The sequence below is a fragment of the Rhinopithecus roxellana genome, chromosome 7, assembly GCF_007565055.1.
Source record: "Rhinopithecus roxellana isolate Shanxi Qingling chromosome 7, ASM756505v1, whole genome shotgun sequence".
Lineage (NCBI taxonomy): Eukaryota > Metazoa > Chordata > Mammalia > Primates > Cercopithecidae > Rhinopithecus > Rhinopithecus roxellana.
The window spans coordinates 64,351,270-64,363,060 of record NC_044555.1 but is presented as its reverse complement, the minus strand read 5'-3'; the positions used below and the strand labels follow the sequence as shown (position 1 = coordinate 64,363,060).

Below are 11,791 nucleotides of genomic sequence, written 5' to 3'. Positions count from 1 at the left end.
CCTTCCTGCATGTATCTCCTTAGAAAATATGCTCTCCCAATCTCCACTCCCAACCTTATTCAAACTGTTTTTCAAGCCCATCTTTTGAAAACTGCCTCCCAGACCCAGATTTAGGGCCATGTAGGAAAATCTGTTGTATTTTATCTGAAGCTGCTGAAAATACTATCACTTCTCTCTGCCTCTGATACTCCTCCATCTGCTCATCCCTCCTCCCACACATCTCTCCCTTCCAGCTTCTTTTCTGAATCCCCAAAGTTCCTAGAGGGCCCTCCAGAGCCTGGCCTATCTCTGTAGGGCTGGAGCAGCTCCCTGCCCATTGGCCTGGCTGTCAGAATCTAGGTTCCTTCTTTACCTCTTTGTGGGTCTGCCTGTGCTCTCTGCCCTTGGAAACTCACTATGTGAGTAAATTGTAGCCACTATTTAGAAAGGGCCAGTCTAATGGGCTGGAGTTTGCAGTCCTAACTGTTTACTTTCTTTCTTAGGAGATAGTAACAGATTTTTCAAGAACAGTCCTTCTTTTGTAAAGCAGGTCCCACCACTAGATCATACCCAGATAACTTTCCAGAGTCTGCCTTTGTACTCATCCCTCCCCACTTTGCCCTGACTAGCTTTTTCTCAAGGCTGCAGAAGGGACTACAAGCCAAACCTCAGGTCACAGCTGATTGCACATGAGCAGCTCAAGTGTCCCTGACACTACTTGGAACTTAGAAGTAGAGCAGCCATCGTGGGCCATCCTCCACAGAGTACTGTTTGTGTTGGTGACAATGGCCACCATGTTTTGTGTACTTACAACAGAAAATCAGAGAGCCAGGTAATTTACACAGGGGACCCCATTTAATCCTCTCAGACTCCATACAAAATAGATACTGTCATCCTCATTTTATAGGTAAGAAATTGAGGCAATGGGAAGGGAGGAAACTTGTCCAAAATCTTACAATGAGCAAATGCTTTTGGCCATTATGTTATCCTGCATTTTGAGGGATGCTAAAAGGCCCATTCTTCAAAATGATGTTTGAATTGTCCCTCCTCCATTGTATGCACACAGGTGCACATACATGCAATACACACACGCACGCACACACACAGAGGACATTCCTATTTCACTACAGTCAATAAGCAGAACTGGTGACACATTTACCCAAATGATCCATTAGACTTTATAATTTGTGTTATATAACTTGGAAGATATAAACCCAAACAGACTTCCAAGGGCATGGTAAGAACTTCTGAACCTATCCTCAGAAGTTCTGGCATGGAAGAAATACAGAATCAGGAATTCAAAGTCCTTGGGTTGAGGTTCTTGCTTGGCCCCTGGGACTTTGGGAATATTCTCATATCTCTTCAAGCTTCAGTTTCTTTTTCTGTAAAATGGGAACTACGATGCCAGCATTACCTGCCAGATGAAAAGAATCAAATGAGATAGTTGAGGGGGAAGAGCTTTGAAGAATTTAAAGTGCCTTGTTGATACACCTGTCAAGAAAGAAGACAATAAATGCCTTTGTGTGTTCAAATTCTTATGGTTTGGGCAGGATAAATATTATAGTCACAAATTCAAGTACACAAAATTGTAACTTTTAAATATTTCCCTCTAAACTGGACTTAAATTCTACCCGGAGCTTCCATCTGTCTAATGCAGAAAACATAGTCTGATCACTAATAGGCTGTCAGACACTTCAGTGATTTTCTCTGTCATCCAGATTGAAGCTCAAACAAACTCAAAATTCCCTGTGCTGCCCTCTCTCCCTCTCCTGGGCTGGAGCTCAGCTTGTGTCTTACCCAAATGCTGTCTCAGTATCACTAGGAAGAGGTGCCTGCCTCTTGGTCTCCATCTGTCTAAGTCTTTTGAGATGTGCCTATGTCCTCATTCTTTGCCTGGCTGGGTTGTCCATTGTCTGCTGAGAGGTCCTCCTATGTGGCACTGTATCTTTTCTCTCTCTCTCTCTCTCTCTCTCTTTCTCTTTCTTTCTCTCTCCAGCCACTTTTAACTCCTTTGTTCAGGTCACTTCTTTCCCTCACCCCTAAATGTGGGCTAATTTCAAGATCTAGTACTTGGTCCTTTATTATTTTTCTCTACATTGTTTCTCTCAGGCCATTAATCCACCTTCCTGACACCATCACTTTTACATCTAAGATGAAGATACCCCAATTGAAGCTCTAGCCCCAATTTTTATTCCCAGTCATCACAGAATCACGATGTTGGTGCTGGAAGAAATGGTTTTCCTTCAGGACTTTACACCTCCAACTGTGTCGTCAATACCCTACTTCCCCAACTGCTGCCCCCAACAGCTGGCTGCTTCCTAATCACCCCAAATTCACTATGGCTAAAATCAAATTTATCATCCGTTCTCCAGAGAACCAGCTCCCTTCTATACTACCTTATGGTGTCATTACCTTGGCTACTCAGGTTCAAAACATGGAGCCTTATCTGAATTGTTCTTTATTTCTCTCTCTGAAAGACAGCATCCAGTTGGGCCTCACGATTTTCAGTTCTCAACATTTAAAGTCTCTGGAATCTACTTTTTTGTCCAATCATACTGGCACCACTGGAGTATAGTCCTTCATGCCTCAATTACTAAAATCGTATCCTGACTTGCTTCCAATTAAAATGCATCTTACCAGAAAAGTCTCTTAACAATTTATCTGTGACCCTCCCAATTAATACTTGTGGAGACATAAGAGGTTCTTAATGGATGGCACAGGGTTCATAGATGGGCTTCAGAGGAAACTGTGAGCCCTCTGGAATTCTACAAAATATTACCTAAACTAGGTTATTGGAAATTTGTCTTAAAATGCAAATGTTTTTCAGAGAGGGAGCATGTCAACTTACATGTTCACCTAAAGTTCAATGCCTCATGTTAAGGCTTCTTCTGAGACCACATTTGGAGGGAGAGAATGAAAGCCTTGGGGGCATGAAGGTTGAGTTCATTCTCCTTTTCTACCTGGATACCCACAGTAGTCTTTGAATTGCTTCCTTGGACTCTAATTGATCACTTGTTCTTTCTTCATTTCTTCATTCATTCATTCATTTTATATATATGGAACACATAGTATGCATGAGAATTTTGCATATATCACATCATTTAACATTCAACAGAAGCCCCTATTGAAGATCTTATTATATCCATTTTACAAATGAGGATGTTGAAGTTTAGAGAGGTTAAATTGCTGTCCCAAGGTCACACAGCTGACCAGAAGAGTTGGGATCCAAACCCAGTCTAACTTCAGTGCTCACGTTCTTTCCAAAATGCCTTCCTATTGAACCTTCTGCATGCCAGACACTGGCCTGGCCCTAGGAATAGGAAAACTGGTAGAATTAAATGAAGAATTAAATGAATTAAAGGTATGTGTAAGCACCTGCCATTGGACCTGACCCAAAGTAGGCATTCAAGATTGCTTGTTAAAAAAAATAATCATTGAAAAAAAATAGTACTGAGGGTTCAACTTAAGGAACTCACACTATGACAAGAGAGGGTCATACAAGATGGCAAGGGGGCACTGAGGAGGATGGTCTAACTGCTGGGGGCAATTGAGTAACTCACCGTCCAAAGAGGAAGGACAGGCAAGCAACCAGCTGACAAAACTGTGTGCTACATGGGACAGTGAGCAACATGAGGCCCAGGGCCTGGCCTCTGCCAGCTTCCCTCCCCTGTAACAAATAGCTCTTAAATAAATATAGTCCATTCTATCATTTTATGGAGGAAATCGAAACCAAGGAAACAGAAGAAATAAAGAAGGTAAACTGTTAACCATAGGCTGTTCTGGGTGGTAATGTTATAGGTTACTTTTCATCTCTCTCTTTATGTAGTTAAGTTCCTACAGTGAAAGTGTAGAACTTTTAAAAACAATAGAGACAGGGTCTTAGTATGTTGCCCAGGCTGCTCTCAAACTCCTGAGCTCAAGCCATCCTCTGGCCTCAGCCTCCCAAAGTGCTAGGATTACAGGCACGAGCCATCGCACCCGGCCTTAAGGATGTAGGACTTTTATCCACAGAAAAGGACATGATTTAAAGAAACACGAAACTAGCTCCATAGGGCCTTCATGCTGGTTCTAAGCATTTAGGAAAATTCTTTTTCTGCCAAGGATGCTGATGGATTTCATTATTACTCATTTGATCTGCTCAGGGCCAACCTAGGTTTTTAATTAATCATTCTCTCATCCTTCTACACTTTTCTAACCAGGGACCTCACACTGCTACTAGTTCTTGGTGCCTTAGAGAGGAAATCCTTTCCTCAGACAGATACGGCAGCTGTATAGCACACCATCCTCTGCCTCTTCTACCCGCAAACAGCCCTCTCTGCTCTCTTAGTGGACAGTTTCAACTGTTAACGTGATACATCAAGGAGCCACCTCAGGGAGGCTGATTTTCAGCTTGCTTCAAAAGCCAGCACGAAACTACATCTACTCTTTGCTCCTTCCTTTGTTTTCATCTCCAAGCGACCTAGTTTTCTCCACACCTCACCCCCAAAAGAGGCATAAGGGAGTTTGTAAAGAGCCCAGCCAGTGGATACAGAAGTAGCCAGAGTAGCAACAGTAATCCCAGAGTTCCAAGGTCAGTGTTGTTTCTTAATGATTTCTTCTGAACTGACACAAGAGGCCAGCTTCCAAGAGGAGAAAGTCACACATATCATTTATCTTTTTTAATTAGAAAAGTAAGAAGACATTTTACTTCAACTTTTTCAGCTTAATTTTTACCCACTTAAAAACTGGGCTTTTATTTTCTTCCTGGATTCTTCATTTCTCCACCTCATTTGTTTCTACAGCCTGAGCTCATTTCAGGGCTTCACAGCTTTCCTTTTCCCTAAACCTCCAGGGGAGGTTAGGAATGAAATTGTGCTTCCCTCTGCATTTCCATCTGCCTGTTCCGCAGGGCCGGTGGTGAACTTTTCTTTCCCAGCCTAACACTCATGCTACCTGCTTCTCTCTCTTGGCCTACCCACAGGCTGAAACTCTCCTTCCCGGCTAGGAAGACTGGTGCCGGCGAAATTAACATGAAGAAACAGATGCCTTAACTGTGGGGGTGTTTATAAATAAAGTTCAGAGGACAAATAGCTTGCTGGAGGCAAGGGAAATCATTTTTTAACACAAATGACTATGGCTATATTAGTGTTTTCTCAGAAGCAAGCCCACCCAGCATGGCCAGCGATGAAAACTGGAAAGCCTAAAGGATGCTGGACACACACATATCCTCCATAGGCAAGCAGAGCAAATGTATTTGGGACATTGCAAGGATTTCTCCATGTCTAAGCACACACAGGCTCCTCTAGTTCATGCCCTGAAACATCAAATATAAGATGGAGGGGGCCGGGTGCGGTGGCTCACGCCTGTAATCCCAGCACTGTGGGAGGCTGAGGCGGGTGGATCACTTAAGGTCAGGAGATCGAGACTAGCCTGGCCAACATGGTGAAACCCCGTCTTTACTAAAAAATCCCAAAATTAGCCAGGCATGATCACGGGTGCCTGTAATCCCTGTAATCCCAGCTACTCAGGAGGCTGAGGCGGGAGAATTGCTTAAACCCTGGAGGCGCAGGTTGCAGTGAGCCGAGATCACACCACTGCACTTCAGCCTGGGTGACAGAGTGAGACTCTATTTCAAGGGGAAAAAAAAAGGTGGAGGGGAACGCTGTAGGCACAGCTTCCAGTATCCCAGACTGAGGACAAGCTCGTAATGGCAGCTGGAGGGCAGAAAGTTCCACAGCTATCATCACAGACTCTATTTACTTACCTTTGGAGAAGGTGACGGGAGTAGAAAAATTGGTGTAAGTCAATGTTATCTTAAAGTAGGAGTTTTAACCTAGGCTGCACTGAGGAATTCGAGACTATAATTCAGAGGTCTGTGAACTCAGAAGAGGAGAGAATGGTATTTTTATTACAACTTCTAACATTTAACATTGTCTTTGTCTATGAATATAGCAAACAGACAACAGTTTTACTAGTAAGACTTGTGTCTTCATCACCAATAAATGTCACAGATTCATTTGTATGACATTACAGTTGTTCAGAATACCTTGGTATTAACACATCATTTATGCTCATCTCTGCTTCAAAATTATGGCGGTTATTAGCTCTGTCACTAGATCTTGTTGAATATATCAATAAAACACATAAATTACTGTATCATAAATGTGCTTACTAATGTTTTGATAACTATATTTCAATACAATTGGCTCCCTTTTAGCTCTATTTATTTTTTATGTATTTGAAAAACACTCTTTCAAAAAGGAATTCACTGCCTTCACCAGACTTCCAAGGGGGTCCATAGCACAAAAAAATTTTTGAAGCACCCCGTCTTTGAGCATCTGTGTCAAGATTTCATCATGAATAAATATGGACAGCTCATTTAATATAATTACCACAATTCTACAAGCAAATTTATCAACCCCATTTTACGAATGAGGCAACCAAGGCTTGAATCAGAATCTGCCTGATTTCAAAGGTTGTGGTTTCCTCTCTCTCTCTTTTTCTCTCTCTCTCTCGTCTCCTTCTCTCACACACACACACACACACACACACAAATACAAATATGTTTTTATGACTCCCAACCATCCAGTCAAAAATTCAATTAGCACAGATACTACTGCCCATCAAATGAAATTAACTAGTGATCTGTCTCTACAATGCCACAAGAACTGGTTGAAACAATGAAAAATCAATCTAACAGATGTTTTTTCTAATTGCATTTATAATGTGATGGCTCTCTCCCCCCTCTCCAAAGTGGCTGAGTACACCAAGAGTGTCTGCTATGGGACAGGAGTTAAATGAGCCCATCCCTTGGTTGTATGAGGATGCAGATACCCTGCTTACTCTGCTAGGGCTCTGACATCCAAGTCTAGGGCCTCCACACCCCCTCCCCTTTCCACCACAGACACCTATCTTGTTCTGTCCCACCTAATGTCTTTCGGATTAAATTATTCATGAAGAAAAGGGAAAAGAAGGGAAAGGAAGAGCTTAATCGCATTTTGCCCTGGGTGCTGGGGAGAATGATAGAAAAAGATGTAATTCTTTACACTTATGGAATTAACATTAAATATTTGAGAACCAATAAGAAACAAATAATTCCTCAAATAATGGATTGATTCACGACAATGCCAGTGAGTGCCACAAAAAAAGGAATTCAGGGTAGTATATAACAGAGGTCCCTCACCTAGTCTGGGGCATAAGAAACAATTTCTCTGAGGAAACAGTGTTTGCAAACTCATCTTTTATAATATTTATGGTTTTAATATCCTGCTGGCGTGTAAGCATCCTTTCATTGTAATACGAAATACAAGTCAGTCCTCACCTCTGTAGTCTGCTCTCAAGTAGAAGAGTGATTTTCCCACTGTTTCTAGTTGAGATCCTACTGCTGGGAAGCAGGAGCAAAGGTGTCTGTCACACGTGGTTAGTGCAAGCCCCAAACAGCTTGAGATGCCCCCGGCCTGTGTCACCACAGCTGAACCGAGTGAGTCTGAAAAGTGTAGCCCGCCCAACGTGGCTTAGCCTATCCCCAACACTACAGCTCACTGTAGGGACTGGGGAACACCAGCCTCACGCCTCATATGGTATTCAGACGGCCTCCTGCGAATCCGATCCATCAAACATTACAGGCCAGTGTCCCATTTGTGCATGCTGTACAGCATAAATCCAGTGTCTTTTCATCTAGAAGCATAACAGTCACAGTTATGATGAGGGATGGTCATGGTGGGAGGCAGATGGGAGCTCTGACCGATCCAGAAAGGGAAATATCCTTTTCCCATGAGACAAAGATTCACTCCGCGGAGGTTTAGAATTCCTACTTGAGAGCAAAATTACAGTGCATTCAAGAAGTACTCTTTCTGATCAATTATTTTGTGGTATTTTTTAATCCTTTTTTTCCCTCCTGCCATCTTTTGACATCACTGATAATGGGTGCTAAGCAACATGGGAAAGAGAAAAAGAAACAGGAACCAAGACATTATTGTTAACCTAAATCAAAAATAATAATCTGAGTTTTAGATGGTATTTCTAATAAACAAGTACAAAAACTCTTTATGCTCAGAATGAAATCATTTACTCACCTTAAGATTTATCCCTAAGGCATCTATTCTGTGGACAGACATATATATCTCATGACTGGAGGAAAATAATATACCACCCAATTAAGAAATATCCCTATTCAGAGAACGCCTGATGCTTACACCTTTATTTATTGTCTTGCTAAGTACATTCCAGGGGTCATCTTTATTCTCTAGAGTAAGTTTTATATAATGGTGATTTTTAAGCAGATTTTCTTTGGCTATTTTACACCTAACTCATATTAATAATAACAAGAACTTTACACCCACAATTCTCTTTGTGACACTTAGAAATTTATCTGCTGGTTTTTTCTTCGCACAAAGAAAATAGGATTCCTTGTTTAGATTAATAGAGTTTGATTTAATAACTATTAAATTAGAAAAATAAAATTGCTATCCACCATCTTCTATCTTTTGTATAGTCTTCTAAATCATACAACATGAAAATCTTCTAAGAGCAAATAAAATTGTACTCTTTTCAAGAAATAAAATTTATTTTACATATCAATGTGTCTTGCACTTGCCACTTATAAGAAATCATTTGATTGTACTTAATCAAACTTAATTGTTCTGATTCTTAATGGCAAACTCTTTCATATACTTATCTGAATCTTATCAGGAAGGAAATTGATCAAAGTCCACATTTGCAGGATTTTTCTAGTTTGTTCTTTCTTCTAAGCTTGTTTTGCTTGGGCTTCCAGATGACATAGTGAAAGAAACTCTTCTAATTGTAGAGTGTATGTCTTAGTCCATTTGAGCTGCTGTAACAAAACACCGTACATACTGGGTAATTTATAAACAACAGAAATGTATTACTCACTGTTTTGGAGGCTAGAAAGTCCAAGATCAAGGCACCAGCATGGCACCTTCTATGTGACCTCATATGACTGAAGGGCAAAAGGGGCAATCTGGGGCCTCTTTCATAAGGTCACTAATCCCATTCACAAGGGTGGAGCCCTCATAACCTAATCACCTCCCAAAGGCCCCACTTCCTAATGCCATCACCTTGGGAATTAGATTTGAACATATGAATTTGGAAGTGGGGAACACAAATATTCAGATCATAGTATTCTACCCCTGCCCTCCACCCCAAATTTGTATCCTTCTTACATGCAAAATTCACTCATTCCATCACAATAGCCTCAACTCATACCAGCATTAACTTTAAAATCGAAGTCAAAGACTCATCTAAACATAATATCAACTTATTCCAGATATGGGTGAGACTCAAGGTATGATTAATCCTGAAGCAAATTGCTCTCTAGCTGTGAGCCTGTGAAAAGAAAAAAAAATGACGTGCTTTCAAAATTCAACACTGAGACAGTTACAAGGTAGATGTTCCCATTTGAAAAGGGCAAACAGGAAGGAAGAAAAGGGTAACTGGTCCCAAATAAATCCGAAATTCAACAAGGCAAACAATATTAAATCTAAAGGCTGGCCAGGCACAGTGGCTCACCCCTGTAATCCCAGTACTTTGGGAGGCCAAGCAGGTGAATCACTTGAAGTCAGGAGGTTGAGACCAGCCTAGCCAACATAGTGAAATTTCGTCTCTACTATAAATACAAAAATTAGCTGGGCGTGATGGCAGGCACCTGTAGTTCCACCTACTTAGGAAGCTGAGTCATGAGAATCACTTGAATCTGGGAGGTAGAGGTTGCAGTGAGCTGAGATAACACTACTGGCAACAGTGCAAGACTCTTGTCTCAAAAAAAAAAAAAAAAAACTCAAGGCTGGAGAATAATCTTTGATTTCCTATTGTACCTTCCGGATACACTAGGGTGGGAGTTAGGTCCCTAAGGTTCCAGGCAGCCCCACCCCCATGGCTTTGCTGTGCACAGCCCATGCTCTTTGTTCTCGTGGGTTGGTGTCACATGCCTGTGGCTCTCCCAAGGCTGGTTTTGCACACTGGTACGTTCTGGAGTCTTGGAGGCAGACCCATTCTGTGTCTCCACTAGGCATTTATCTCGTGGGGTTGCTCTGCGATGGCCCTGCCCTCACAGCTCCACTAGGCATTGCCCTAGTGGGGGCTTTCTGCGGTGGTCTCGCCCCTGTGGCAGTTCCTATTTCATCACTAATAAGTTCTACCTTCCATAAAACACTAGAATATAAACGCAATTCTGCCAAGTTCTTTGCCACTTTATAACAACAATGGCCTGTCTTCTAGTTTCCAATTACATGTTCTTCATTTTTTTTGATAACTCATCTGAATGGCTTTTGCCATCTATACTTCCACCAACAGTCTGATCACAACCACTTGGATTATCTCTCAGAAGAATGAGGCTTTCTCTACAGCTCTCTTCTTTTTCTGAGCCCCCACCAAAATCACTGTTAAGGCTACATTCACAGCAATGCACTTCAAAACTCTTCTAGCCTCTACCCATAACCCAGTTCGAAAGCTTCTTCCACATTTTTAGGCATTAGTTATAGCAACACCCCACTTCTCAGTACCAATTTCTATTTTAGTCTGTTTGGGCTACTACAGAAAAAATGTTACACCAGGTAATTTATAAACAACAGAAGTTTATTACTCACAAATATGGAGGCTGGGAAGTCCAAGATCAAGGTGCTAGAAGATTCAATGTCTAGGGAAGGCCTGTTCCTCCTAGATGGCACCTTCTATGTGTCCTTATATGGTGAATGGGCAAAAGGGGCTCTCTGGGACCTCTTTAATAAGGGCACTAATCCTATTCATGAGAGTGGAGCCCTCATGGCCTAATGACTTCCCAAAGGCTCCATCTCTAATAACATCACTTTGGGGATTAGGTTTCAACATATGAATTTTGAAGGGACACAAACATTCAGACCCTAGCAGCATATTATTTCTTACACTAATTTTGTAGCTCACTGGTATTTCACGAATTGTTGACATGTCAATAAAAAGGTTTCCAATGTCAAATAAGATCGAACACTGCAAACTGTACGTCACAGGACAGTCACAAAGCCCCTCAGCATGATAAATGCCCTGAGGATCTCATTGTGAAGAGACCTTATATAACCATTTGATTCAGCATTTCCAAAGCTTATTTAACCACAGACTTCCTCTCTTTTCCACTGTACCAATACTTACAGATTAGAAAACACTTCTATTCTTCAGAACATGGTTTGGGAAATTCTTACAGCAAGCAATGGTCGAGTCTACGTGCAAACAAACATCTGTTTTTACAGAATATAGCTTGATACATTCAAACTAATATTTTCTCATGAGATGTTAACTTGTTATTTTCAAAGCAATTGCACATTTGACTTAGCTCAATAGTTCCTTTGTTGCTCCTCTTAAAAAAAAATCCATTTCTGTAGATAGATACATTGACTATCCCTAAACAAAGTTAAAAATTTAATCAAAATAATTTCTCTGGACTGTTCATTATTTATCTCAAAAAGCTAGCTTTTTGGGAAAATGAGAGCGCCGGACTGTTTGAGCTTAAAAAACTTTAGAAAACTCTATTCCCGCCCCTTTAATTTACAGATAAGAGAACAGGAGCCTCAAAATTCCATAATCATTTAGTGACTGGTCAGCCCAAGAAATCAGACCCCCTCCTCTATGCCCCTTAGACCTAATATCATGTTTCTCCTTTTTGTTTACCAATAAGCCAGTTTTACTTGTGCTGATCTCAGTACTGTTGGAGCATTCATGCTTACAAAGAACACAGAGATATTTAGGTACGCATAGGTTACCAGAGGTACTTCTAATGGAGCAAGCTCTTTCAGTTTAGAGGGTGTGATAGAATAGGGACCAGCTCTCCTAGGGAAATTTAACATCG

General features: G+C 41.3%; 1 long non-coding RNA gene across 3 annotated transcripts in view; it reads right to left on the bottom strand.

The window, feature by feature from the left end:
• Positions 1 to 1,144: 1,144 nt before the first annotated feature.
• LOC115898679 overlaps positions 1,145 to 11,791 on the bottom strand; it is a 43,869-nt gene continuing 33,222 nt past the window's right edge. For 2 of the 3 annotated variants that reach the window (XR_004058361.1, XR_004058363.1), the window contains 3 exons: positions 7,280 to 8,791; positions 5,723 to 5,831; positions 1,145 to 1,393 (listed from right to left, as the gene is read on the bottom strand). This is a non-coding gene — a long non-coding RNA (uncharacterized LOC115898679). The remainder of the gene's footprint in view (positions 1,394 to 5,722; positions 5,832 to 7,279; positions 8,792 to 11,791) is intronic. The other variant, XR_004058362.1, reaches the window with a different exon arrangement.